Below are 27251 nucleotides of genomic sequence, written 5' to 3'. Positions count from 1 at the left end.
AGACAATGGATGGAAAACAGCCCATCAGTGATGCTTAAAAGATTAACTTTAAAACATATGCCTATTATCGAAGATCATATTTCATCTTATTTATGATCATTCATTCCATTTGTGTAATAGCAGCTATCTTTATTCTATTTATTGTCTTTTGTTTGGGAGAGGAGCATTTTTATCCTTTTTAAACTGTGTATCTAATATGCATTGTGGATATTATAATACAGGGTTTATCAAGAGACACAAACTTGGACTAGCAACTTCCCTACTTGCAAATTATGTGACTTTGGGCTAGTCTCATAGGGGTTTCGATTTAACTCATCTTCAAATAAGGTCACCAACTGAACATAGGCAGTTTGTGATTTTATCCCTCTGTTACAAACAAGGAAGCAGAGGCTTAGCAGAAGTCATTTGTTCACAGATATACACACAGCTTGTAGAGAAAGAGCCACAGTTAGCTCAGGCATCTAGCTTCAGTGTGCACCCTCCGTACTTACCCTGTGCCAGAAAACAAAATATGTATTAGGTGTAAATATGAAATAATGGACTTTATTGTTTCTTTTGAAGTCCTCTCAGTAGCAGATAATTCTATAAAGCACTTATTTTATAATATTTCATTTCTTTTTGCTAGAATTATTGTTTACATTGATTTTATTTTCACAATGGAAAAAAAAAAAGAATTGTGTTAGGTTTTCTTATTAAACAGATGACATGAATGCTTATTATCCAGCAGGTGTTATGCTTCACTCCGGGTGGTACCAAAAGGCCATTAGAAAGTTAATGCTCTTGTTCACATAATAGCATAAAAAATTATATTTTGTGCCTTGTCATCTTGCCTGGCTTAGTAATATGCTTCCCTTTTGGGTGAACACCCCAATTTACCCTGCCCTGGGTGTAACTACAGTTGACAAAATATCTATCTCCATATTGTTTGGAGGATAGCTGTCACCCTTAGCTTCCCTGAATGGCCCGTACCTCTTCTTCTCCAAAGGACCCTTTGCCACTTTTGCCCTTTCATGTCACATAATTAGCTAGCAGGCCAGGTACTTCCGTATGGCTATGATGATAAGAAACTTTCTCTGTTTCTTCAAAGGACCATTGCTGCATCTACTTTGCAATTACTGTTTTTTTTTCATTATACATGTATTCTAATTTATTGAAGTATATTAGGTACACAATTAAAAAAGAATAAAAATGCTCCTGTCCCAAACAAAAGACACTAAATAGAATATAGATAGCTGCTGTTACACAAATGAATGAATGATCATAAATAAGATGAAATGTGATCTTTGATAATAGGCATATGTCTTAAAACTAATGTTTTATAATGAAAAATTTCTTGTTTGAAACTATAGAGTCCGTAGATTATGTGTGTCTTTTAAGTATTACTTCAGGGCTTTACAAAATAATTGTATTGTTAGTATTTATGTATGAGAAGAAAAGAAATGTTTACTGGATATAGTGATCAGGTTTCTGGGAATATGATTTAACAGTAAAGTATTAATATCATACAGAAAAGCAAGTTTAAAGACTAGCTATTTTAGAAATGCTACCAAATCTAGAGTGACATTTGTCAATAATATATTTCATCCTTAACTTCATTCTAATAGTCTATAAACTACATCAAAGGAAGCCATGAAAGTTAATATTTTAACTAAGAAAGGAACTCAGACTAGCTTTAAAGTTTCTAATATACGCTCTTTACCACCTTTCCCTTCTTACCACGAAGTACCTTCTTTTATATAAATACAAATTTTTACCTATAACCTCTCATTTTCTGATGATGCAGCATTACTGTATTTACATAAAAACTGCATTCCTTATGAGAGTTTTAGTTCTCTTCTGCTCACTCACTCTCAGAGTGCATATGGCACTGGACAGTATGGAAAGCATCTGTTTCACTTCTCAATTCTGCTAACTATTTCAATGAAGACACACAAGGTTATGGTCTTTTAACATATCTGGCAATTTGTAATTGTTCTTTTGAAGATGTCAAGAATGTCTCACTGGTGTTAGAAAGGTCAGCTTTCTAAAGTTTAGAATTTTTTTCATCAAACTGCATCGTTTTTTATGCTTTACAAGTATGGCATAGTAAAAACATATTTAATTAAGCAAGTCACTCTAGTTTCTTTATTTGGGGTTTTAGCATCACTGATGGGCTCTTGTTTTGTCCTCTTGTTCTTTCTCACAACCTTGAAATATTACATTTCTATGTTGTTTGTTTTCCATTTCCAGTTTTGCTGGCTCTAGGTTAACACCTATATTTTCAGTGTTGACATCTTGGATTTGTTCCATGGCTGCACAAGCCTCAGTATTTCCACAAAAATTAGCTTCTTCTTAACTCTTCAGTGTTAGAATGTCTACGATTGCATGTGGCATCTCTTAGGCTGAACCCCTGCCAGAATGGCTTTCTCTTACATTGTGATATTTTCAACAGGACTTGGGAATGATTCAAGACATGCAAGGCATATTCAATATTTAACAAACTTATTCCCATCTGGAATATTTTTGACCACATCACTCAGTGTGGCCAATATTCTTTCTTTGTGGGCATCCCTCATTAATCATGTTCAGGCATTCACAAGCTAGCCAAAAACTAAAGGGCAAATACTGTATGGTCTCACTGATATGAACTGACATTAGTGAATAAACTTGGAATATGTCATTGGTAACAGAGACCATCAGGAGATAGAAATAGTGCAAGATATTGGGTAATTGGAGCTGAAGGGATACAGACTGTGCAACAGGACTGGATACAAAAACTCAGAAATGGACAGCACAATACTACCTAACTGTAATATAATTATGTTAAAACACTGAATGAAGCTACATGTGAGAATGATAGAGGGAGGAGGGCTGGGGACATAAATGAAATCAGAAAGAAAGATAGATGTTAAAGATCGAGATGTTATAATTTAGGAATGCCTAGAGTGTGTAATAATAGTGAAATGTACAATATACAAATTTTAAAAATGTTTTTGCATGAGGAAGAACAAAGGAATGTCATCATTGCAGGATGCTGAAAATAGATGGTAATTAATATTTTAAAATGTCACCTTATGTGTGAGACTAAAGCAAAAAATGTTTGTTACAAAATTTATATTTTGACTAGAGCATTTTCTAATACAACTTATGTGGATAGTTTGATTGAATGTCATAAGTACTTGGAATCTCAGGTAGGACATGAGATTTTGTTGGTTTGTCCAGAGTGACGCCCCAATGAATCCCAGAGTGATTTGATCAGTGAGTTGAATTCTTGATATTCTCGCAAGCAGTATGGACAAACAAAACTATAGGCTGAGCCCCCAGTCTTGGGGTTTGTTCATATGAAACTTAACCCCACAAAGGATAGGTCAAGTCTACTTAAAATTTAGGCCTAAGAGTCACCCCCAAGAGATCCTCTTTTGTTGCTCAGATGTGGCCTCTCTCTCCAGCCAACACGACAAGCAGTCTCACCACCCTCCCCTTCTCTGCATGGGACATGACTCCCAGGGGTGTGGACCTTCCTGGCAATGTGGGACAGAGATTCTGGAATGAGCTGAGACTCAGCATCAAGGGACTGAGAGAACCTTCTCGACCAAAAGGGGGAAGAGTGAAATGAGACTAAGTGTCAATGGCTGAGAGATTCCAAAGAGTCAAGAGGTTATTCTGGAGGTTATTCTTACGCATTAAGTAGGTATCACCTTGTTGTTCAAGATGTAGTGGAGAGGCTGGAGGGAACTGCTTGAAAATGTAGAGCTGTGTTCCAGTAGCCATGTTTCTTGATGATGATTGAACAATGATATAGCTTTCACAATGAGACTTTGTGAATGTGAAAACCTTGTGTCTGAAGCTCCTTTTATCTACTTTATCAACAGAAGAGTAGAACATATGGAATAAAAATAAATAATAGGGGGAACAAATGTTAAATTTTGTTTGAAATGCTAGTGGTAAATGAAAGTGAGGGATAAGGGGTATGATATGTATAATCTTTGTTTTTCTTTGTTATCATTTTATTTCTTTTTCTGTTGTCTTTTTATTTCTTTTCTAAATCGATGCAAATGTTCTAAGAAATGATGAATATGCAACTATGTGATGATATTAAGAATTACTGCTTGTATATGTAGAATGCAATGATATTTTAATGTTTTGTTTGTTGTTAATTTTTTTAATTAATAAAAAAAAAAAAACAGCTGCTTCCACAAAATGGATCAGGATTAAAACATGGCTTTTCCAGGATACTACCAAACCAGCACACCCCTTAGCAATGAATAGGCTAAAGAGGAAATCATGACAAAATTAGGAAATACCCAGAGGTCAACAAAAATGAAAATATGACATACCTAAACTTATGGGATGTAGTAAAATAAAAAACACGTGTCATTTACTTTTTCAGTAAATAGTCTCTGTTCATCTTCTTCTGCCATGGCCATCCAGAAAGACCCAACTGGTTTTTCATTTTGTCCTTCAGGTTCTCGCTGGGTAAGTACAGAGCTAGGACGCCTTTTCAGGGCTCTTCCTTTGCCAGTCTTCACTCAGTCAGACAGATTTGTCTCACTTCTGCAGTTTCTTTGGGCTAAGTCAATGAAAGATTGCTTTGGCTGCATTATGTCTTCATTGGTCAGTGGCTTTGGACTGTTCTATCAGTTTGGCATTAGAAGATACCTGGTTATAGCTTCAGAAGCTAGGTTTCTTGACACTGCCTTGTTTCTTTTTGTGTCTGAGAAGAATTTACCTGGACCCTAGATAAATCTGTTTTTAATTATAGTAGTCCCTTTCCAGTATGTCCTGTCTGGATTGTAACATCGGCAGAAGTTCTATTGTCCTGGCTATTATTGTGATGATTTCTAATAGGAGGTCACACAAGTTGTCTTGTCTGACATGTAGTGCTTGCAAATTTTGAGGTAGTTACGTTTGAGACTCTTATACTTTCCATTGTTACACTATTGGATGTTTATAGGCTGAGGCTCTGTGGCTTCAGAGATAGTTGTCGAAAGTTTCTTGGTAGTTGAGAACTCTCATATATAACCTGTAGAGGTTTTTAAATGAATCAACCTTAGACTGAACAATTTGTCCTCAATAAGATCCTAGCAGTTACAGGTTTCTTGGGAATGTTAGCAGCATCTTGCTTTGGTTTCTCTATAGTAATTTGGGGGTTTTACTAATTTTTTTAAGTGATATGCCTGGGTAAATGTCATACATTGATTTTGGGGATCATCTTTACTTGTTAACAACTGAATAGTTTGATTATTATCCTAAAAACTATATGTATCAACTGATATAATTGAATTAGTTGATTTACTAGAAGGTTTTAAAGGAATACAGTTTTTTCCATCTTAGTATTACTTTTGCTCTCTGTAGATCTATTGACAGTTTTTTATCAGCCATTTTTGTTTTAAGCTCCAGAACTTCTGTCTCTTCTTGGACCTGGTGTTCAATTGCCATCATTCTCCAGTTTCTACAATTTGATAATATCTGATCTTCCTCTTTGTATATAAGCCATGTTTTTATTTCTAATAGAAGGTACTTGAGGTTTTGTCTTCTTTTCTTTTTCTGGTTGATCTCAACCTTGGCTTGATCACTGAAGGAAGGTTGGGTTGGACACTCTTTTACCCATTGTTTAGTGTGTCTCAACTAGAGTTTGAAACTGCTCCCTGGTTATCAGTGAGAAAGTCCTACCCCTGACCCCTAGCTCACATTAAAAGCAAAAGCCTGACACCCACATGGGTTTCTTTCCCCCTTTCCTTCAGGGACCCTCAAGGGACCTGAGGTTCCACATACTTCTAGGGCCCCTCCACTACCCTCATTCTCCCCTCTCTCCCTCCAGGGTCTGTGATCTAACAGAGTTGTCCTTTCATGCACCCTAGGCTGGCTGGCTGGCTCTGTTTCTCCTACATCACCCAAAGAACTTTCACATAACATCCAAAACAGTTAATTTGGTTGTGCTTTAAAGGAAGATGGTCATTTTATTTAAATGACTCAAAAGTTTTGTATCTGATTTGCTTGATGTCACATATTTCTCATTTCACAGCTTTAAGATAAAAGTGTTTATTAGTATAATAACACTTATTATACTTATAGTCAGTATTATAGCTGACTATAATGAAGTCAGCTAGATCTCTTTAAATTTTTTCATTTAGTTTCAGAATTTGGTGTAACCACATGAGGAATCAGAGGCTGATCAAAAAAGACCAAGAGTGCATGGCTCTGTGTTGAAATTGGTAAGAGTGTGCCTCAGGGAGATAAACAGTGTTCTCAGGTCCTAGAGATAGGTGTTCAGCTCCTGATAACCTGGGAGCAGGTGTAAACTGATAGGACCTAGCAAGTGAGTAGCTTAGTGTTTTCATGGAGTATCTCCCAACTAATTTAAGTTAATAGTTTTATAAGATAGGTAATAGTTCTATAAAAGAGCCATAAAGCTACTTTCTTGTTTCAAAAAGTGACATAATAAGACGTGGGAAAAATACTGAGAAAATGGGGATTCTAAGAAAAAGTCTATTTCTAATCTCTAAAGTAAACCACCTATTGTTTTCTCTATCTCTGGAAGTTTTAGAGTGAGTGAGAGATTACAGATCAAAACACATGGCCAAAAGGGGAAAGAAATGGAACAAAGTAAAATTTCAGCGGCTAAAAGATTTCAAATATAGCTGAAAGGTCTTTCTGGAGGTTACTCTTATGCAAGCTTTAGCCAGATATTTCAAACTACCACAATATGCCATGCCCCAACCAACAGCATTCCTAAAAACCCTAGGGAGTACAATGGGCTCTATATAAGTCCCTATAAAAGTGTTTCTTAGTAAGTTCATTTTTTTAGAAACCTAAGTCTTCTAGATTGAGCCTAAGCCAGATAAGTCCTGAAAACCAGAGGTCCCAGTCTCTCCAACAACAACCAGTTTCATTCCTCTTCCCTAGAAGGTCAACACCTCTTCACAGCATGAAAAAGTTAGAATGGTCACTGCCCAGCTATCCTTGAAGATGGAGAGAAATATCAAATGAGAGGAAGGAAGTGTACTTGAGAAATTAGGATTTAGGAAATGTCTGTGACTACTGACTCATTATATAGGTATTTCTAGTGTTTTAGTATAGCCAGAAGGAAATACCTGGCACTGTTGAATAGCCATCTAGTAGCCCCAGTCTTTGATAATGACTGTAAAGCTGTATTGCAACAACCAACAGCTGGTTTGAAGCTGTTATGTACCCCAGAAAAGGCCATGTTCTTTTAATCCATCCCTGTGGGTGCAGATCTGCTATGGGTGAGACCTTTGAATTAGGTAGTTCAATAGAACTGTGACCCCATCCATTCAAGGTGGGTCTTGATCCTTTTACTGGAGCCCTTTATGAGAGGATAAAAGACAGAAATGCTGAGAGAGCTGGGAGAGAGAACAGGAGCTGAAAGCAACAGAACCTGGAGAGAAGAATCAGCAGACACTGGCCATGTGCTTTCCCGTGTGACAGAGGAACTTCAAATGCCATCGATCTTTCCTTGTAAAGGTATCATCCTGTTGAGGCCTTTATTGGGATATTTTCATGGCCTTAGAACTGTAAACTTGTAAACTAATAAATCCCCATTATAAAAACCAACCCATTTCTGGTATACTGCATTCCAGCAGCTTTAGCAAGCTGAAACAATCATTAATAAATTTATTTGCAGAATATTGTGTAATATGAAACAGATCATTTCACTGTTGATATCCCCAGGTTTCACACAAATATAAAACAAAATGAAAATATTTATAAATTTTTTCATTTTCGTTTCTCAAAGAAGCACTAAGTGGAGCAAAAATGAGTCTCTATATGCCACTGCCTTTACTTAGGGACTTTATAAAAAAGGTTATAAGATTGCATATGTATAAGACAGTTTTATTAAGGGTTTCCTCTTCAAAACAGTTGGTGATTCCATTGATCAAAATTGATATTGAAAAAAAAAAGAAGAAAGGCAGATAAATTGTAGGTGGTGGGAGGGTGGCTCAGTGGCAGAATTGTCATCTGCCATGCCGGAGACTCAGGTTCGATTCCCGATGCCTGCCCATGTAGGAAAAAAAATGAAAAACAATACTGGGCTCATAATTCTGATTTAGTTTAAGACCTTATCATATCTAATTTTTATCTTTCAATTCAGTGTGCTGCTTTTTTATTTCAGCAATGTATCATACCTTGCCTGAACTATTTCAGTAGCCAACTACCTCTTCTACTTCAATTTACATTTTCAGTTCTCTCAAAACTGCTAGTCATGGTTATATTAATCATTCTCATTCGTAGCTCTTACACTTTAACTCCTATGATTAGAAACATTCAATGAATGTAATTTCATAGCCTGGAATGGGCAATTTGCTACAATATCATCCAAACCTTTCTCCCAGTCATATCTGCCACATGGCACCAACCAAACTCAATTCCCAATACACGCAATAGCTTCCAATATTTTTTGTCTATTTTCATGTTTCACTCTCATCTTAACTTATAGATCACACATCCTAAAATATCTTCAAAACCACTATGTTATTTCCTCCAAGATGCCTTCCCCCAAAGGCGATAGCTGTCCATCTGATTTGAACATTAATGCGTTGTAACTAGTTGCAGTCTTCTTTGATTTATACCAGGCTGTTCTTTTATCTTACCTTCCTCTCTGAAGTATAGTCTTGAGGCAAAGTCTGTGCCTTATCTTATGCCAGTGCTAAGCATACCTTCTTGAGTAATTTGAAGAATTTAGTGTTTTATTTCTTTTAAATTAAATGAATATTCAAGTCTCCATCTGACATAGAAGGTTAGAAAATGGAAACAAGATACCCATAGGTAAATATAAATTTGACTTACTGTATTCATCTTTTTAGTCATTAAGCACATTTGTTGTTTATTATTAATAAACTATTTCCATGAAGTTTTTTGAGGGAAAGATTAGATCCTGCAATTAAACACAGCTTTAAAATCTAGCATTCTATGGTATAAGACACCAAACGACTATTTATTAAAAATCTACAATGTGGAAAGCACTTTTCTATGCAATAAAGATAATTCATCACATTTCGAATAGACAAAGAAGGCTTGAGTCCTCAAGGATATTATATTCTAGTAAGGAACTGATGGCAAGCCAGTAAACAAATAAAATCCCTTCAGGGTGCACTAGCAGCTATAAAGGAAATGAAGTAGAAATTAGGAAAATAGATTACATGATATAAATCAAAAGGGCAATATATATATACCTGTTTTGAAGTGGCCTGTAAAATAGTTTATTTTTTCAGGATAATTAAGTATGCTAATTGAGAAATGATTTTACCTGTGTGATAACTAGACAAAAATATAGTTGAAAATTTACTGAACAAATTAGAGTAACAGGCAGTGCAATTTTAGTATGCTATTAAGTTGAGAAATTATGAAATTTAAAAAATCACCGGGAAATTACAATATACGAGTTTGGAGTACACAGTGAAGCAGTAAACCAAAGGTTATTCATGTAGTATTCTGGGAATCCATATAGCTCATTATATTCATGCATGATTAGAGAAAAATTGGCATTACATTGTAAGCACCTTAATGTAGAGGAATAAAAATTTATGAGAGAGTAGATGATTCAAGAAATCATTAATAAACACCTCCACACTGAGTCAAGTTTCAACTCTAGTTTTTTGGAGACTAAATATTATTACAAGGCAAGAGCTGTTTGGAAATAATATAGTAAACTGTTTTGGGTTCAGTAGTTAATAGAGCATAATCTATATTTTGAAGCCTAATATAAAGCATTTTCTCCACAAAAAAAAGAAATATAATATTCATTGAAAAGGAATAGATATATTAAATAGTGATTTTCCTTTCTAGTCAATCCAGAGATATTATTGTATAAAGCAAAAATTAGAATAATTTACCATGAACTAATTCAAAAGATTTACATTTACATTTACAGATAAGGAATGAAATTTCACTCACCAAGGTGTATGAAGATACCTGATATCTTCACATTGATACCTTACCTGCACATGATACAGGTAATTTCCAATCCAGTGATTTTTTTCATTGCATGGGCATTGTATTCTCAAGAGAATCATACTGGTTTTAAATTTTTATAAAAATGTATAAAATTATTTTTATTTGAGTCATTTATCAGAAAAAGACAGAAAATATCATGTCCACTCTGTTTATTACTTTCACAAAATAAGGTACTTCCATGAACAGACCCCCAAAATTTAACATATTGAGGGAAACACTAACCACACTTTTGAAACTTATGCATACAATTTTCATTTTTATTTTGTATTGTTCCATAATCTGCAAGCCCTTCTCATCTCTTACCTACCATACCCTTCCAAAAAATGTTATATGGTAGATAGCAAGAACTTTCTTGAGCTGGTCCTGATCAACTTAAAAACTGTCATCTCCTATTCTTATTTGTTTTAGATGCAATGGCATGTTTTTTTATTTATTTAATAATAGGGTGGCATATGGTAATCCTGTACTTTATGCATGATTGTACTGTAAACCTCTATCTTCTCTAACAAAAAAAAAATTGACTTATTTATTACTCTTCTTTTTAGATGCAATGACATATATTTCAGCAAAATTTTACTGCTTATTCTTACTTAAGTCAATTCCATGCTTTTCTACCCTCCACATTTCTTAGATTGACCCTTTCATGCAAGAGGAACAGACACTAAACTGAACAGTAATCTTCAAGAGACGTGATTATGTTGAACAGGAAATTTCAAGAATCTCCTCAAACCTGAGGCTGCCATGAAGCAAATGCCTTTGAAAAACATGAAGCTGTGTTCATTGTTTCAAGATATTGGGTGTTTTTTCTAGGCTTTTTGTCTCAGGTTCACTGTTGCCACTTAAGTCCTGGATTTAATTCATAGTTACCAAAAGACTTAATGATAAAGCTTCGGGGAGATTAATTGACATAGTACACAGCACAGATTGGAGGAGGAAAAAATTCTTAGCTGGGGTGAGGGGAGAATTGTTACAAGAACTTATGATAATGCACATAAAATTTGCTGATAATATTCTAGACAAAGAAATGGAGGTGAGGGAATCTTTCTAGCTCAAAAGCTTTCTTGCTGATGGCATCATGGTAAATGAGTGCCCAATTTTTTCCATTCCCTGCCAAAAATCAAGTGACTCTTGATTTTTGATACATGTGAATCTATCTCTCTGGTCAGATGTGTGTCACAAAATCTCTCTCCATATACCTAATCAACGACCAGCCCCTTACTGAAAATATTTTAGTGCTCTTTTTTTTTTTTAGTGCTCTTTTATTTCTCTATTCTACTACATTTACTTTTGCTTAGTCTTCTGTATGCAAATCACCCTTCCTCCATAACTATATGTCCAACAGCTATACTCATCTCTCCATTTTCTTACTTCAAAGAGCAAATAGTGTCTATATAAAAATGCATACTGATTGTCTTGATACTGTCATTCTCTGAAGCTAATAATCTTGGCACAACATCCTTTCCTTTTCTTTGTTCCCTCTCTGTCACAAACATCTATCATTTCTTCCCCAAAATGGAAACTCCAATCTATTCTTTTAATTTCAGTCACTCTGCTCCTCCCCTAGGCAGGGATCTAGTTACTTCATGCCTGAATTGCCCAGAAACCCACTAGTAGAGCTCCCAACTTATAAAATAAAAATAGCCACCATTTGTTGAACATCACTATATGTCAGACTCTAGGCATCAGCTCACTAAATCCTCAAACAAGACCAAAAGACGTTGGAAGGCAAACAAGTGGGGCATTAGTAGCCCAGGCCCAAAAATAACTTTTATTACAAGGTATGGAATTTTGATTGTGTATAAAGAGCAATAGTAAAACTTGCTCTCGAACGCTGGAATCACCTTCTTACTTAAGCGTCTATGAATTGTAACCCTCATGGAGTAACTTTTGCTGTAACGAAGAGAACTGTGACTACATGGTCATGAATTGGTGGGCCTCTAGACTGGTGCCTGAGCTTGGCTTTTAATCTCCGAGACCATGCTTATGAAATAATATGTGCTCTATGAACACTTGGGGAATTGAACTGAAAGTGTGGGTTAAACCTGAAACTGTTTTTTACTGAGGTCATGATAAAAAACTACATTTGCTAAAACAACCAAACTTGAACTTACTTAAACTTGTGCCCTAACAAGAGAGGCCTGTTATTCTACAACTTGACTGTCCGAAATAGGGTGATGACTCCCTAAAACCACATTCTGGCCAGAGAAGGATTGAGAAATGATCTTGGAAATATGGTAGCAGATTTTTTTTTTTTTTTTTGGCACAGTGAATGAAGACTTCCCATCAGAATTTTCCCTATTTAAAATATTGAGGGGTAAGAATATTTTGATCAATTTCTTTTTATTTTGATGTCTTTGCAGAAACCAACTGATTCAATTTGCAGGGGTCAGCATACATTGTCCTAAGTTTGCATTTGTATTGGAAAACCAATAGCACAATTGGGTCAAAATTTGCATATCATCAGACTAGAAATCAAAAGTCAGTGGAAAATTAAGTTTCTAAATTTAAAAAATGGATTTCTTCTCTCTATAACAACCAATCCAAGAATCTCTCCTAAAATCTTCTTCAAACATTTAATAAGTGAATCTTGTAAGGTACACTATATTTGTATCTATTATTTAGCCAGTGTAGGTCTGAATTTTGTAATAAATGTAACTTGGTAAATAATAATAAAATTATGATAAAGTCAATTTAGACGAGTATCTGCTAGTGTTTACATGTAATTTTGAAGGAAATAACAGTGTTAGTCATCATACATTTTAGGCACACCAAATCCCTTAATGAGGTGTCTCTAGTAATATGTGAGCACTAAAAATTATACTTTAGTAAATCTCAATTCCAGCAGAATAATGTAAATCAAATCATGATGATCCAGATAAAGTGCCCTATTTTGCCTTATATACAGAGGATTTTTTCTTAAAAAGTCATCTGCTTTGGTAACATTGAATATTCCTTTAATGTAATTTTATTGAGAAATATCCACGCACCATAAAATCCATCCAAACTATACAATCAATGGTTCACAGTCATCACATAATTGTGCATTCATCACCATGATAGCTTTTAGAACATTTAAATTATTCCAGAAAAAAGAAATAAAAATAAAAGAAAAACCCAAACATCCCATACTCCTTACTCCACTCTCTTATTGACCACTAGCATTAGACTCTACCCAATTTTAAGACTTACAATAGTGGTAGGTTAACTAACACAGTGTCGTATTGCCAGAGATAAATATTATCAGGGGAACAGAACAAAACATCCAGAAGTAAATGCATGCAAACACGGACAACCAACTTTATTTTTGTAATATAATTTTACAATCATTATCAAAGACCAGGGCTACTGGGTTACGGTTAAACAATTTCAGGTATATCCTTCCAGCTATTCTCAAATACTAGACAGTAAAAAGAAATATCTATTAAAAGAAAAGAAATATCTATATAATGAGTCAGTAGTCACGGTCATTTGTTAAGTCCTCATTTCTCACTTATACCTCTTCCCTGTCATTTGATCTTTCTTTCAGTCTTCAAAGATATCTGGGCAATGACCATTTTAACTTCTTCATGCTACAAAGGGATGTTGACCTTATGGGATAGAGGCATGAAACTGGTTAATTTTCTTGGAGAGACTAGTACCTCTGGGCTCCAAGGTTTATCTGGGATAGGATCAATATGAAGATGATAAGCTTACTAAGAAAAACTTTTATAGAAACTTAGATAGAGCCAACTAAGTTTGTTCCATTCATTTCCCCCTTTTGGTCAAGAAGCCATTCTCAATCCCGTGATGCCAGGGCTCATCCCCAGGAGTCATGTCCCACATAGAGGGGATGAGTAGTGAGCTTGTTTGCAGAGTTGGCTTATAAAGGAAGGACACAACTGACCAACAAAAGAGGCTCTCTGGGGGTGATTCAGGCATAATTGCAAGCAGCCTAACTTTGCCATTGCAGAAATAAGTTTCATAGGCAAGTCTTAAGATCAAGGGCTTGGCTTATTAAATTGGGAGTCCCTAACGCTTGAGAGAGTATCAGGAATTCCCCAGTGGGGAAGTTTAATAGTTCCACATTTTCCCTCAGTCTCTCAAGGAGACTTTGCAAATATGTTGTTTATTGTCTGCCAACAATACTCTGAAATGTATCTGGGTATTATATTAACCTATGCAAATTAATCAGATCTCATTCCCTGTCCTAGGTTTCATGTAATTAGGTTGTTAAATAAACTGATCAGACAGGTTAAATTAGATAGTGTGCCTCAGAAAATTTTAATTTGGGACCACATAAACATCTCTACCTTTGGTGTCACACAGAAGTTGAAGTTTTAAAATACAGAAAATATCATTTTTTACCCTGTATTATGATTTACCTTAGTCTTAACCAGGTCCATTTCATTCATGTCTGTAATTGAAGTCCTATCTCTTTTTCAGCTTCTTTAGCAGTTGCTATGTGGAATAATATTGACTTTTCGAGCTGCGGCATTCTAAATCTGAGTCTCCAGGTGTCACACAGATACCCAACATTCCAGGGAACTCTACCCTCTTTCTAACTCCTCATAACCTGTGTTCTCAACTTTAACTCTCAGGGTTTGCTCATTATAGTTAGTTCGTATTAGTGAGATTATACAGTATTTGTTCTTTTGATTCCTGTTTATTTCACTCAACATAATGTTTGTTGTATACTTCATGACCTTTTTCTGCCTTACAACTGTGTAATATTCCACTGTCTGTATATAACACAATTTGTTTATCCACTCATCTGTTGATGGATATTTGAGCTATTTTTATCACTTGACAACTGTGAATAATGACACTGTAAACATTGCTGTATAAATATCTGTTCATGTCCCGGCTTTCAGTTCCACTAAGTACATATTTAGTAATGGAATTGCTGGATCATATGACAATTCTACACTCCCAGAGGAACCCCCAAACTGCCTGATAGAGTGATTGTACCATTCTACACCCCCATTGACAGGGAATGAGTGTATCTATTTCTCCACATCCTCTCCAGCACTAGTAGTTTTCTGTTTTATTTTTTGTTTTTTTAATTCTAATTGGTATGATGATATCTCATTGTGGTTTTGATTTGCCTTCCTCTAATCACTAGTGAAGCTGAGCATCTTTTTTATGTTTTTGGCCCACCTGTGTTTTACCTTGGAAAAGTGTCTATCCATATTTTTTGCCCTTTTTGAATTGTGTCATTTGCCTTTTTTGTTGTTGAGTTGCAGTATCTTTTTTTTTCTTTTTCTTTTTCTTTTCTTTTTTTTTTTTTTTTGCATGAGCAGACACTGGGAATCAAACCCGGGTCTCCAGCATGGCAGGTGAGAACTCTGCCTGCTGAGCCACTGTGGCCCGCCCTCGGTATCTTTTTATATATTCTGGGTATTAAAACCTTATCTGATATGTGGTTTCCAAATATTGTGTAGGTCTCCCATTGTGTAGGCCGCCTTTTTCCTGACAAAGTCCTTTAATACAGAAAATTATTCAATTTTAAGGAGATCCCACTTCTCTGTTTCTTCTTTCATTGCCTGCGCTTTGGGTGTAAGGTTTAGGAAAACTTAAGAAGGACCTCAAAAAAGATCCTTAAGATAGTTCTCTACAATTTTTTCTAGATGTCTTATAGTCTTAGCTCTAATATTTAGGTCTTTGATCTACTTTAAGTTAGTTTTTGTATCAGGTGTGAGATAAGGTCTCTCTTTTATTCTTCTGGATATGGATATCCAGTTGTCCAGGCACCATTTGTTTAAGAGACTGTTCGGTCTCCAATCAGTCAACTTGACTGCCTTATCAAAGATTAATTGACCATAGGTGTGATGGTCCACTCTGAACACTCGAGTCGACTCCACTGGTCTATCTTTATGCCAGTACCATGCTTTGTTTTGACCACTGTAGCTTTGCAATATACTTCAAAGTCAGGTAGTGCCAGACCTCTCATTTTGATTTTCTTTCTCAAGATATTTTTAGCCATTTGAGGTACTCTGCCCTTCCAAATAAATTTGATTATTGGTTTTTCTATTTCTATTTAGTAAGTTGTTGAGATTTTAATTGGTATTGCATTGAACCTACAAGTCACTTTGGGTAGAATTGACATCTTAACTATGTTTAGTCTTCCAATCCATAGGCATGGTATGTCCTTCCATTTATTTAGGCCTTCCTTGTTTTCTTTTAGCAATGTTTGCAGTTTTCCATGTATAAGTCTTTTATGTCCTTGTTTAAATTTATTCCTAAATATTTAATTCTTTTGGTTGCTACTGTGAGTGGAAGGGTTTTCTTGATTTCCTCCTCAGATCGTTCATTGCTGATGTTTAGAAACACAACTGATTTTTGCATGTTGATCTGGTATCCTGCCACTTTGCTGTACTTGCTTATTAGCTCTAGTAGTTTTGTGTTTGTTTTGTTTTGTTTTGTTTTAACATGGGCAGGCACTGGGAATCGAATCTGCTTCTCTGGCATGGCAGATGAGAAGTCTGCCACTGAGCTACCATTGCACCACCCAGCTCTGGTAGTTTTACTGTAGTTTTTTTGGATTTTCTACATATAGGATCATCTCATCTGCAAACGGTGAAAGTTTTACTTCTTCCTTTCCAATTTGGATGCTTCATTTCTTTTTCTTGCCTAATTGCTCTAGTTAGAACTTCTAGCACAATATTGGTGACAGTGGGCTTCCTTGTCTTGTTCCTGATCTTAGAGAGGAAGCTTTCAATCTTTCTCCATTGAGTATGATGTGGGCTGAGGGTTCTTCATATACAAAAAGGTGATGAATTTTGTCAAATGTTTTTTCTGCATCAACCAAGATGATCATGTGGTTTTTCCTCTTTAATTTATTGTCTTGTGCTAAACCACCCTTGCATAGCTGGGATAAAATCCATTTGGTCATGATGCATAATTCTTCTAATGTGCTGCTAGATTCCATTTGCAAGTATTTTCTTGAAGGTGTTTGTAGCTACATTCACTAAAGAAATTGGTCTGTAATTTTCTTTTCTTGCATTTTCTTTTCCTGACTTTGTATTAAGGTGGTGTTGACTTCATAGAAGAAGTTAGGTAGTTTCCCTGTTCTTCAAAAATTTTTTTAAGAGTTTGAGCAGGATTGGTACTAATTCTTTCTTGAATACCTGGTAAAATTCACATGTGAAGCCATCTGGTCTTGTACTTTTCTTTTTTGTGTGTGGGGGGAGGGTTTGATGACTGATTCAATCTCTTTACTTATGATTGGTTTTTGGGTCTTATATTTCTTCTCAAGTCAATGCTGGTTGTTCACGTGTTTCTAGGTAGTTGTCCATTTTGGTCTCAGTTGTTTAGTTTGTTAGTATATAGTTGTTCATAGTATCCTCTCATTATCTACTTTATTTCTGCAGGGTCATTAGTTATGTTCCCCCTCCCATTTATTATTTTATTTATTTTCATCCTGTCTTTTTATTTCTTTGTCAGCCTAGCTTAAGGACCCATAGATTTTATTGACTTTCACAAAGAACCAATTACTATTTTTTTTTATTAACGGAAAGAAAAAAAAAAGAAATTAACACAACATTTAGAAATCATACCATTCTACATATGCACTCAGTAATTCTTAACATCATCACATAGATGCATGATCATCGTTTCTTAGTACATTTGCATCGGTTTAGAGGAACTAGCAACACAACAGAAAAAGATATAAAATGTTAATATAGAGAAAAGAAATAAAAATAGTAATAATAGTAAAAAAAAAAAAAAAAAAAAACCCTATAGCTCAGATGCAGCTTCATTCAGTGTTTTAACATGATTACTTAATCATTGGTAACAGAGTCCAGCAGGAGTTAGAAACAGGGTAAGATAATGGGTAATTGAAGCTGAAGGGATACAGACTGTGCAACAGAACCAATTACTATTTTTATTGACTGTCTCTACTGTTTCAATGTTCTCAATGTCACATATTTCTTCTTTAATCTTTGTTATTGCTTTACTTCTGTTTGCTTTGGGGTAATTTGCTGTCCTTTTTCTAGTTCCTCCAGGTTGGTAGCAAATCCCTTGATTTTTTTCTCTTTCTTCTTTTTTTAATATAAGCATTTAGGGCAATAAATTTCCCTATTGGTACTGTCCTTACTGCATCCCATAAGTATTGGAATACTGTGGTCTCATTTTCATGTGCCTCAAGATATTTACTAATTTATCTTGTAATTTGCTCCTTGGCCCATTGGTTGTTTAAGAGTGTGTTGTTTAGTCTCCATATATTCATGAATTTTCCAGCCTGTTATTGAGTTCTTACTTCATTCCATTATGATCCGAGAAAGTGTTTTGTATAATTTTGAATTTTTTCATTAATTGAGACATGGGCCTATAATGGATAATGATCCATGAGCACTTGAGAAAAATGTGTATCCTGCTTTTTGGGGGTGCAATATTCTGTAAATATCTGTTAAATCTAGTTAATTTTTCACATTATTCAAGACATCTGTTTCCTAATTGATTCTATGTCTAGATATTTGATTCATTGATGAGAGTGGTGTACTGAAGTCTCCAAATACTAAAGTAGAAATGTCTACTTCTTCCTTCAATGTTGTCAGTGCTTGCCTCACGTATTTTGGGGCACTCTTGCTTGGTGCATAGATATTTAAGATTATTATAGTCTTTCTGATGAGTTGTCCCTTTTATTCACACATAGTAGCTTTCTTTGTCTCTTTTAATTGCTTTGCTTTTGAAGTCTAATTTGTCTGATACTAATATAACTACCCTTTTATTTTCTGGTCATTGTTTGCATGAAATACTTTTCTTCAACCTTTCACTTTCAACCTGATTTTGTCCTTGGATCTTAAGTGAGTCTCTTGTAGACAATGTATAGATGAATCCTGTTTTTTTTTAATTCATTCTGCCAATCTAAGTCTTTTGATTGAGGAATTTTAATCCATTAACATTTAATGTTATTCCTATAAAGGCAGTATATTTTTCAACCATTTTTTCTCTTTTAGATTTTATCTGCCATCTTTTTTCTAACTCTCTCTATCTTTTTACCCTATAAATTACCCTTACAGCTAATTTTCATTTCTATACTCTTCTCCACACTTCTCTCTCCTGTCTTTTCCTATTTGCCTGTAGTGTTCCCTTTAGTACTTCTTGTAGAGCAATTTCTTGTTCACAAACTCTCTCAGTGTATGTTTATCTGTAAATATTTTAAACTCTCCCTCATTTTTGAAGGACAGTTTTGTTGGATATATAATCCTTGGTTGACAGTTTTTCTCTTTCAGTATCTTAAATATATCACACCACTGCCTTCTCACTCCCATGGTTTCTGCTGAAAATCCACACTAAGTCTAATTGAGCTTCCTTTGTATATGATGAATTGCTTTTTTCTTGCTGCTTTCAGAATGCTCTCTTTGTCTTTGACATTTGAAAATATGATTAGTAAGTCTCTTGGGGAAAGTCTACTTGGATCTATTCTATGTGAGGCATTCTGTGCTTCTTGTGTCTGACCAGACAGGGCTGAATTGTGGTGTTCCTGGGCCTTCACTTTGCCTGCTACAATCTGGCTCAATTTTGGGTTGTATCCCCATTTTATGTGTGGTTGAGCTCTCCCCAGCTGACCCATTTTGTGCTGTCCACCAGGCAAGGAATAGGCTTCCCACTGCCTATTCCCTCAGAGTGGGGGAGGAATTTTGGGTCCCTGGGATGGAAAACCATCCTCTGCCCATGTTCTCTCAGATTCTTTGACCTTCACTGACCAGGCCTTGAAATGTCCTCCCCTGTCTCTTGGCTCTTCAAATAGTGGCGATCTATCTCACTGCTGTAAGAGAATTTATATTCTATGTCCCAGATGGAGGATCCCTGCTACTGTTTTTTTTTTGCCCTTTCTACATTGTGTGAGACCAAGTGATGGGGAGAGGAGAAGACTGGCCAGTTCAGGATGGATTTTCCTACCTGATATTTTTCTCTTTCTTCGATTTGTCATTTGTAGTAGTTCTTCTCCAGTTTATATATTCCTCCAGAGTTATGAACCATTCAGAATTCCCCCCCTTTTGTTCATGGAATCTCTGGAGCGATATTTTCAGTAGCTGCTTACATCACCATGTTGATGACATTACCACCTGCATATTTCTTTTCTTTTCCACAACTAAAGTTTCCATAGATTAAATCCCAATGCTTGGCATATTGGCCTCCTTCTTCCACATGGGTAAGATTGCAGGGAGTAAACAAAGGCCTTTTTCTTGAGACCTTTCATTTGATTAATTGCTTTTAAGTAAAGAATATCTCATTATATTTTTTCCCACCACTGTCCATACATCCAAAGGTATAATTCACTTTTCTCGCATATACTCATACTCAATCAGGTTTTTTTTATTATCTCTACAGGAAGTGTTTCCCTATGCTCACTCAGCCATCACAATTGCAAAACAATCTTAAATGATATAATTATTATTTATTTATGTATTTACACAGTTCATTGTTTTCAAAATGTGTTAGCAATTAGGAAGATGATTCTTCCCATGGCAGAATGTGCTTTTCCTTAATGTTATCCTCTGACTTTCCAATGCACTCTGTGTCTGATCATGTCCATTTAGAGCTAAAGCCTTAATTACATTTAATTTTCACCAGCCCAGAACAAAATAAATAAAAACATCTATTGCCCCTTTTTTTCTGGTTGGCCAAGAAAAAGCTCTTTTTTACTGTAATTTATAGTTTCTGTCATCAGATAGTCTGTTCTGTAAGCTAAATATTTTAATCAGAATACTCTAAGATTACAAGAGAATAAAGTGTGGAAAGGGGACCGAGGAAAGATTGATTTTTTAAGCTCAAAATGAAATAAAATTTGACTTTATGCCATATCCGCCAAATGATTATAGACTGATGATGCTAATAATTTGTATCTTTAGGACTATTTTCAAGACTTTTGTATGAAAAGGATGTGTTTCTCCATCTTAAAACACTTTTAAAAATTTATGTTCAGATGTTCCCTTGGCAGCCATGCTGAATTGTGTAGTGTGAAATAGAACTCTTGAGCAGGTTTTCAGTCATTTATAATTTTGTTCACACAAGTGGATATGGAAGAGCTTTTGTTTAAATAAAAAATCTTACATGATAGCACCTTGACTTTTAGCCCAGGCTTTCTCCAGAATGATAAGATCAAAAATCCATTGAAACTCTAAATGAAAAAAAAAAAAAAATTACACTCCTTATGGCATAAAGAATGTCTTTATTCTAATCAAAATGATGTTGGAAATAAGATTAACAACTCTTGAGAAATTAAAATTATCCCAACAGGGCTTCACATCTCATTAATCTGGGTAAATGTATAGTTCTGTTTGCATTGAATATTTCAATTAAAATGCTGCATTTATCAGCCCTAACTTTAAACCCTCAAATATGGAGACCTGCTTTTTAGGAAGAAAGAAATATGTACTATATATTTTATTTACAAAGTCTACTTTTTTAACTCAAAAAGACGATGCGAAGCTTAACTGGTATGGGGGCTTAGAAATACTCTCCTTCCTTTTCCTCAAAATTACCTTAAGAAGCCAGCCAGATGTAAGGACAATCAACAGCTCAGAAATTGCTGGCAAAACATCCTTGCTCTGAGCTTTACAAGCACCTGACTCTAGAGGAAATTATATAGGCTGTTACAGTACCACAGAAACATGTGTCCCAGATATTCCAATTCCCCTCTGGTTCCCACTGAGGAGAGAGAGGAGAGGAATAGAAGGCCAAACAAAGGACATAGGAAAGCTGGTTGGCAGTAATAGTATACTTTTCCCTCACGAGAGGAGAATTGCTTATCCCACTCCTGTTCTTAGGCTACTTGCAGTTTTATAACATGTTTTTGCCACCCTTTATCCTACAGTGAATTATACCTTTATCTTTTAAAATCTCCACCTTGGAAAATTTGTTTTACAGTTTTAGGAAATAATTCATAGTTGTGTGTCTATAATGTGCTAACACTGCCTTTTAATGTATTCTCACATATCTCATTCATTTTCTTAAATCCTGGGAAAAATCCTAAATAGCAAATGTCAACTAGATATGCTTTTTCTTCAGTAATTTTCTAATCCTGAGAACCTCAATAACCTGAAAAAGAAGTTTTTCTAAAGTACATCATGACATTTGGAAGAGTTACTCCAAACTAAATGTTTGGTAGAAAATTAGATTCCTTTTTTTGCATTCTGTTTCAAAAGTAATCAACACCAGATTTACAATTAAGTTTTGTCACAATGACTGAAGTTTCCCACTCTGGCAAATTACCAGAAATCTACTCCTCTGAATAAGTGGGAAAAGGAGATGAAGGTAATAGAGGAAGCAAAGGAAGAGGAGGAGAACAAGTTATTTTAGACAGTTATAATGCAGATTAGGAAAAGGCGAAATATATTTAACCTACTGCTATTACTCTTCATCGATTTAACACACAAGTACACACAGGACTACAAGACAAGGGTTAGGAGTTTCAAAGAGAAAATACATGACACAAGGTAGCCATCCCTGGAGTGTCTCTTAAGATCACAGCAGTAGAAGCATTTTTAATTCTTCTGGTTTTCAGAATTCTTTCATGTCAAGGACCATACAAACTTTTGGAGAGAACTGGGAAGAAGGAAAACACATTCAGAAATTGTTGTTACTCTTCCTAGAATGCCAGTTCCCCAAGAAAGAAAATTAAAGTATTTGTTGGTTACACACATACCCTCTTCCCTCTCATTTTAATTTTCCCAGGGAAGAAATAGCTTGAGTGGCATCAAAGGTAGACAAGTGTATCACAGACATTGAAGAGACCAGAGGACTCCAATTATTTCTGACCCTGGCATTGGCAGGGTCTTTAAATACTTCAACAAGAGGGGATGGATCATTCTAGTTAATCCTGCTCCAGCTGAAGTTCTCTTGGGGTCCTAGTAAGCGGTTTCAGGCCTTCTACAGTCCCTCTTATTTTATTCTTTCCCTGCAGAGTGGTTGTCTGGGTGTACTTTATTTTAAACTGTGTTTTGAAAGCTGGGAGACTCCAGGCTAAGGTCCAGAGGATACACAGTCAAAGAGTTTTAGTTGCTTGGGTCTAACTTTTGTGTGAACTCTTAATTTAAAGGAATAAAAGAATCTGGGTCTTTAAGGAGTTAGGTAATAATGCTTCTCTCTTTTGTGCCTGAGTTTAGAACCTACAAAGAGAAGAAAAGAGTCAGAGATCAAAATTACAATAAAACCTGCATAGGGGTATGTGGCTTAAGCATGTGGCCAAGTAGGTTTGCTAACACTGTGCACACATACACATACTCAGTCCAGACCTTGGCACATTGCCTGAGGCCACTTCCTCCCGACCTCTCACTCCCTACTCCAACTCAAGGAAAAGTGAAGATTTGCAGAGCAAACACATATGGGAAGAATTTTTCTTTGCACTTTATGGGTGACAGAGATAGGAAGAAGACAGGGTAACAGCTCATACACATAGAGCCAATTTTTCTTTTAAAACTCTGTTGCTGTTAAGTTCATGTGTCAGCTTAGTTATGGTATCCAGTTGTTTGCTCAAGCAAACACAGGCTTGTTACTGTGAGGATATTTGGTGGACTTAAATCAGTAAATTCATTGTACCTAGAGCTGATTCATCCATAATCAACTACGAAGACTGCCTTCAACAATGAGAGAAATCTACTTCAATCAGAAATTATAATTTCAATAGTCAGAAAAGAGAATTTCCATCTCTACTTCAGCCGGCCAGCTTCTCTTGGGGAATTCATTGAAAAACTTCATTTGTGCTCCCAGCTTATGGCCTGCCCAACGGGATTTGGACTTGCCCATCCTCACAGTCATGCGAGCCAGTTCCAATTAAACATTTCATAATATTATGAATTGAGGAGACAGATTATATCAATCATCTCAATTCTCTATCCCTAAAGAACTCTAACTAATACAAGCTCTAAGGCATATCTATATCTACATATAAATACGCATGCATTTGGAGGCTTCACAATAATTTATGAAGTAGGGATATATTTTTCTCATTTCACACATGAGGAAACAAATTTCCAGAGAGATTAAATCTACACTAGTAGATAGCTCAGCCAGGATGCAAGCACAGACTGCTTTCCTCTTCAACATTTTTAACCACTAGGCTTCGGAAGGGCTAATACCCTTACACTAAAAACCAATTAAGAGGTTTTGCTTATATGTTCCAGGAATGTCTCCCAGCAAACTGATAACTCACTGTTTCCCTATGGAGATGAATAACTAAGAGGTAGCGCAAGAAGGAGAAGTGATATTCTAATGGAGATCCCCTCCCACAGAAATAAGAGATTGGGGAATATCAGTAAGAGTTCTTTAAGAATAAAATGGATCTTTGAGTTTTCCTTGTTGCCCAGTCCATATCAGTAAAGTAGGAAAATAGCCTGAAATGTGGCATTGGATTCATTACTCAGGAAGAGAGCATATGCTTTGTACTTACATTTGAATTTTGTTGTGTATCTTAGAATCTTAAACAATTATAGAAGCAATTTACATAAATTTGGACTTACACTCATTTTTCAATCAAATTCTGATTGCACTAAAAGTTTCCAGTCAACCCTCATACTAAAATATACCCCATGGGAAAAAAAAGGGGGGAATGGTTATTTTACTAGTGTGAGAATAAAATTAAGTTTAGCTTTCACACAAGATGGTGCAGGAAAGGGCTGCAGGATGCTCAAACCAGTCTTAGGTAGGGAAAGGAGACTCTGACACAAGCTTAGAATTGGTGCCAAATAGATAGAAACAAGTTTAAATAAGTAATGGCCAGGGTCACTGAAATATAAAGCATAATCAAAAATGGGAACCTTTGGTGGGAAATTTGAATTACTTAGGCTATCCAGATAGGATGCGACCTCTGGAGTATCTGATCAGTGGAGAAAAGGGGGGGGGGGGGGGTGGGCAGCATGCTGGGCTTAGGGAAAAAATACTAATGCTTTCATTGTTCAGGGGTGCCATCCATAATTTTTTTCAGTTGAGCACCATTCTTGCAAGATCGTGAATAAATTCTTTTCTTCCCCACAATTGGATGAGCATTTGTTCTTTTTCAAGTACAGCTTTCTTTCTAATAGCTAACCAATTTTGGAAATCAATAGACACTCCCATCCTCTCTTGGAGATACTAAATGTACATTTACATGTTAAGGTATCTAAAATATCCTCAATGGAATTTAATGAGCATGGAATGCTTTGTTACCTATGTAGTTGTTTCTGTTCCTTATATACATCTATCCAAATTCTGCACAGCCACTTTTGCATAGAACGTACCATGGGAGATGTTGGGCTTGGGATTGATTTGAGTTTATTTGGTCCTCACATCACCCTTGTGGGACTTACCATAATTCAATTATTTTTTTCACACTTTACAGGGACATTTCCACTGAGATTGTTGTGTACTTTACAAACCATAGCTTGTTGTAGTTCAACTGCAAGAATTTTTCTTACACAAAATAATGGTGTTTACTACAACATTTGTGTCTTAGATCTAAAGAAATAGCCAAGGAAAGGCGGGATATAGAAAGTCTACATTTTGTGAAATCCAGGGTGTCCATATGCTCAAGCTCAGTGCATGGTACACAATAAGTGCCCAAGTTTTGCTAAAATTAAAGTAAGGGGTGATGACAGGCAAGTGACTTCTCTTGTATTTCTCAAAGAATCAGATCTCATAGGTGTCCTAACTAGGACTGCGTATTGGAAACACACTCAGTCTCTGGAACCAGGCAGGGTTTCCATGGTAATTATTTCTTTCTAGCCTTCTGTAAAGAAAATATTTGGCATCTTCTTTGTTGACATTAAACAATGTCATTTCCCAATTTCAATGCAGGAGCAATTCACTGCTGCCAGTTTAGAATGGCTTTGCATTATAAATGCTTCTTTGGTTCCCTTTCGGTTCCCAGCTTAGTTTAGCCTTCCGTTAAACATATTTGTATAAGGTGCTTTAATACTGAGGTTCCATTTTCTTTTGATTGCTTCAAGTTATATTGGAAAGGCAAGAAAAAAAAGACATTTAATTTTTCATTTTTCTTTGCAGTTGGACGGCTGATTGTTTCATTATTAATTTGAAACCTCAGCCAAATGAGGTTAATGCTAAGCACCTTCTGTTGCCAAACTATTGTTACAATGATGGCTTCACATCTACTGGTAGGTTTTCTACCACCTAATATAAATTCATTATACTTTGTGCATCATAATAAGAGGTGGTGATTATCAAATTATCTTAGCTCTCTGAAAATGCAGTATTTAATCATTTTCCTGATATTTCAGTTAAGTAGGTTGTTTTTAAATTAGGAGGAGTAATAGACAGCAATTTCATTATTTTTGAAAAATAATTACATAAAAAATATGAAATATGATTGGATAAACTTCTGCATATACAGTCCTGCATGTGCGTGGCCCCAAAACAATGAATTGAAAATTTTAGATTCAGTGTGCATTCTCTAAACTCCATTGGATAAACCCCACCTCATTCACCCTTTTTTTTTCCTTATCATTATTCTTTACTTCCCACTTCAGAGATTCTAGATTCTTCAGCTTCTTGCAGAATAGCATCTCTGTTCTCTTCCTCAAGGTCAATTGACTTATCCTGCAGTGTGGGAACTGAGCCGTTCATGTCATTTCCCGTGTTTACATCGCATTGTTATTGGGAGAGGCTAAGAAGAGGAAAGAAATTGTGATCCATGTAAATAAACGATCAACATTTCAACATTGCATTTTTCTTCTGTTAAATTTTTTTTTGGCTATTTAGGAGGAAAGTATGTGAAAATATAAGCTGTCATAGGCTTTCTAAAGTAATTTATTCTAAGAGCATTTCCTTTGTTTTACAAAGTGTTTTTCTGTTTTAAAACATAAACATAATGGTTGCAAGAGTTATTATCAAGAAGCTAGAAAAGAGTGACTTAAGAAAACTAATATTTGAGGGGTTAACACAAGGGGAAGGAATGATGGAAGAGTTTATATCTTTTCCTCCTTAGGAGAACACATAGATGACCAATATTCCGAAATGCTTCAAGTCAGGGAAATGTGGTTAGATAGCCTAGATTCCTTCTACGGTACCTCAGTGAACATTGGACGAATGGATGGATGAAGGCTAGGCTCCAGAACCTACCTAGGACAACCTGACAAATATTTGGGGGGCATCCATGGGATAAACAAAAATAGTCTGAGTTTTGTTCTGAATCATTTTTGTTCCTATCTGAAGTGCAAACATAGCCAGTTTTTCTGACAACTTAAATATAAATATATATACAATTTATTATAAATAAATTATATATATATCTATATATCTTTATTCTCCTTCCTGTTGTATAATTGTGATTCTTCCTTCTTGTATATAGTGTAGTAATGGAAAGAGCATTGGTTTTG

The 27251-nt window shown here is 35.6% G+C and overlaps 1 pseudogene; it reads right to left on the bottom strand.

The window, feature by feature from the left end:
* Window positions 1–1840: 1840 nt before the first annotated feature.
* LOC143690711 (cytoskeleton-associated protein 2-like) lies at window positions 1841–26499 on the bottom strand (annotated as a pseudogene).
* Window positions 26500–27251: the final 752 nt, after the last annotated feature.

The sequence above is a fragment of the Tamandua tetradactyla genome, chromosome 7, assembly GCF_023851605.1.
Source record: "Tamandua tetradactyla isolate mTamTet1 chromosome 7, mTamTet1.pri, whole genome shotgun sequence".
NCBI classification, from domain to species: domain Eukaryota; kingdom Metazoa; phylum Chordata; class Mammalia; order Pilosa; family Myrmecophagidae; genus Tamandua; species Tamandua tetradactyla.
The sequence above is the reverse complement of the archived record's forward strand: the minus strand, read 5'-3'. Positions and strand labels throughout refer to the sequence as shown.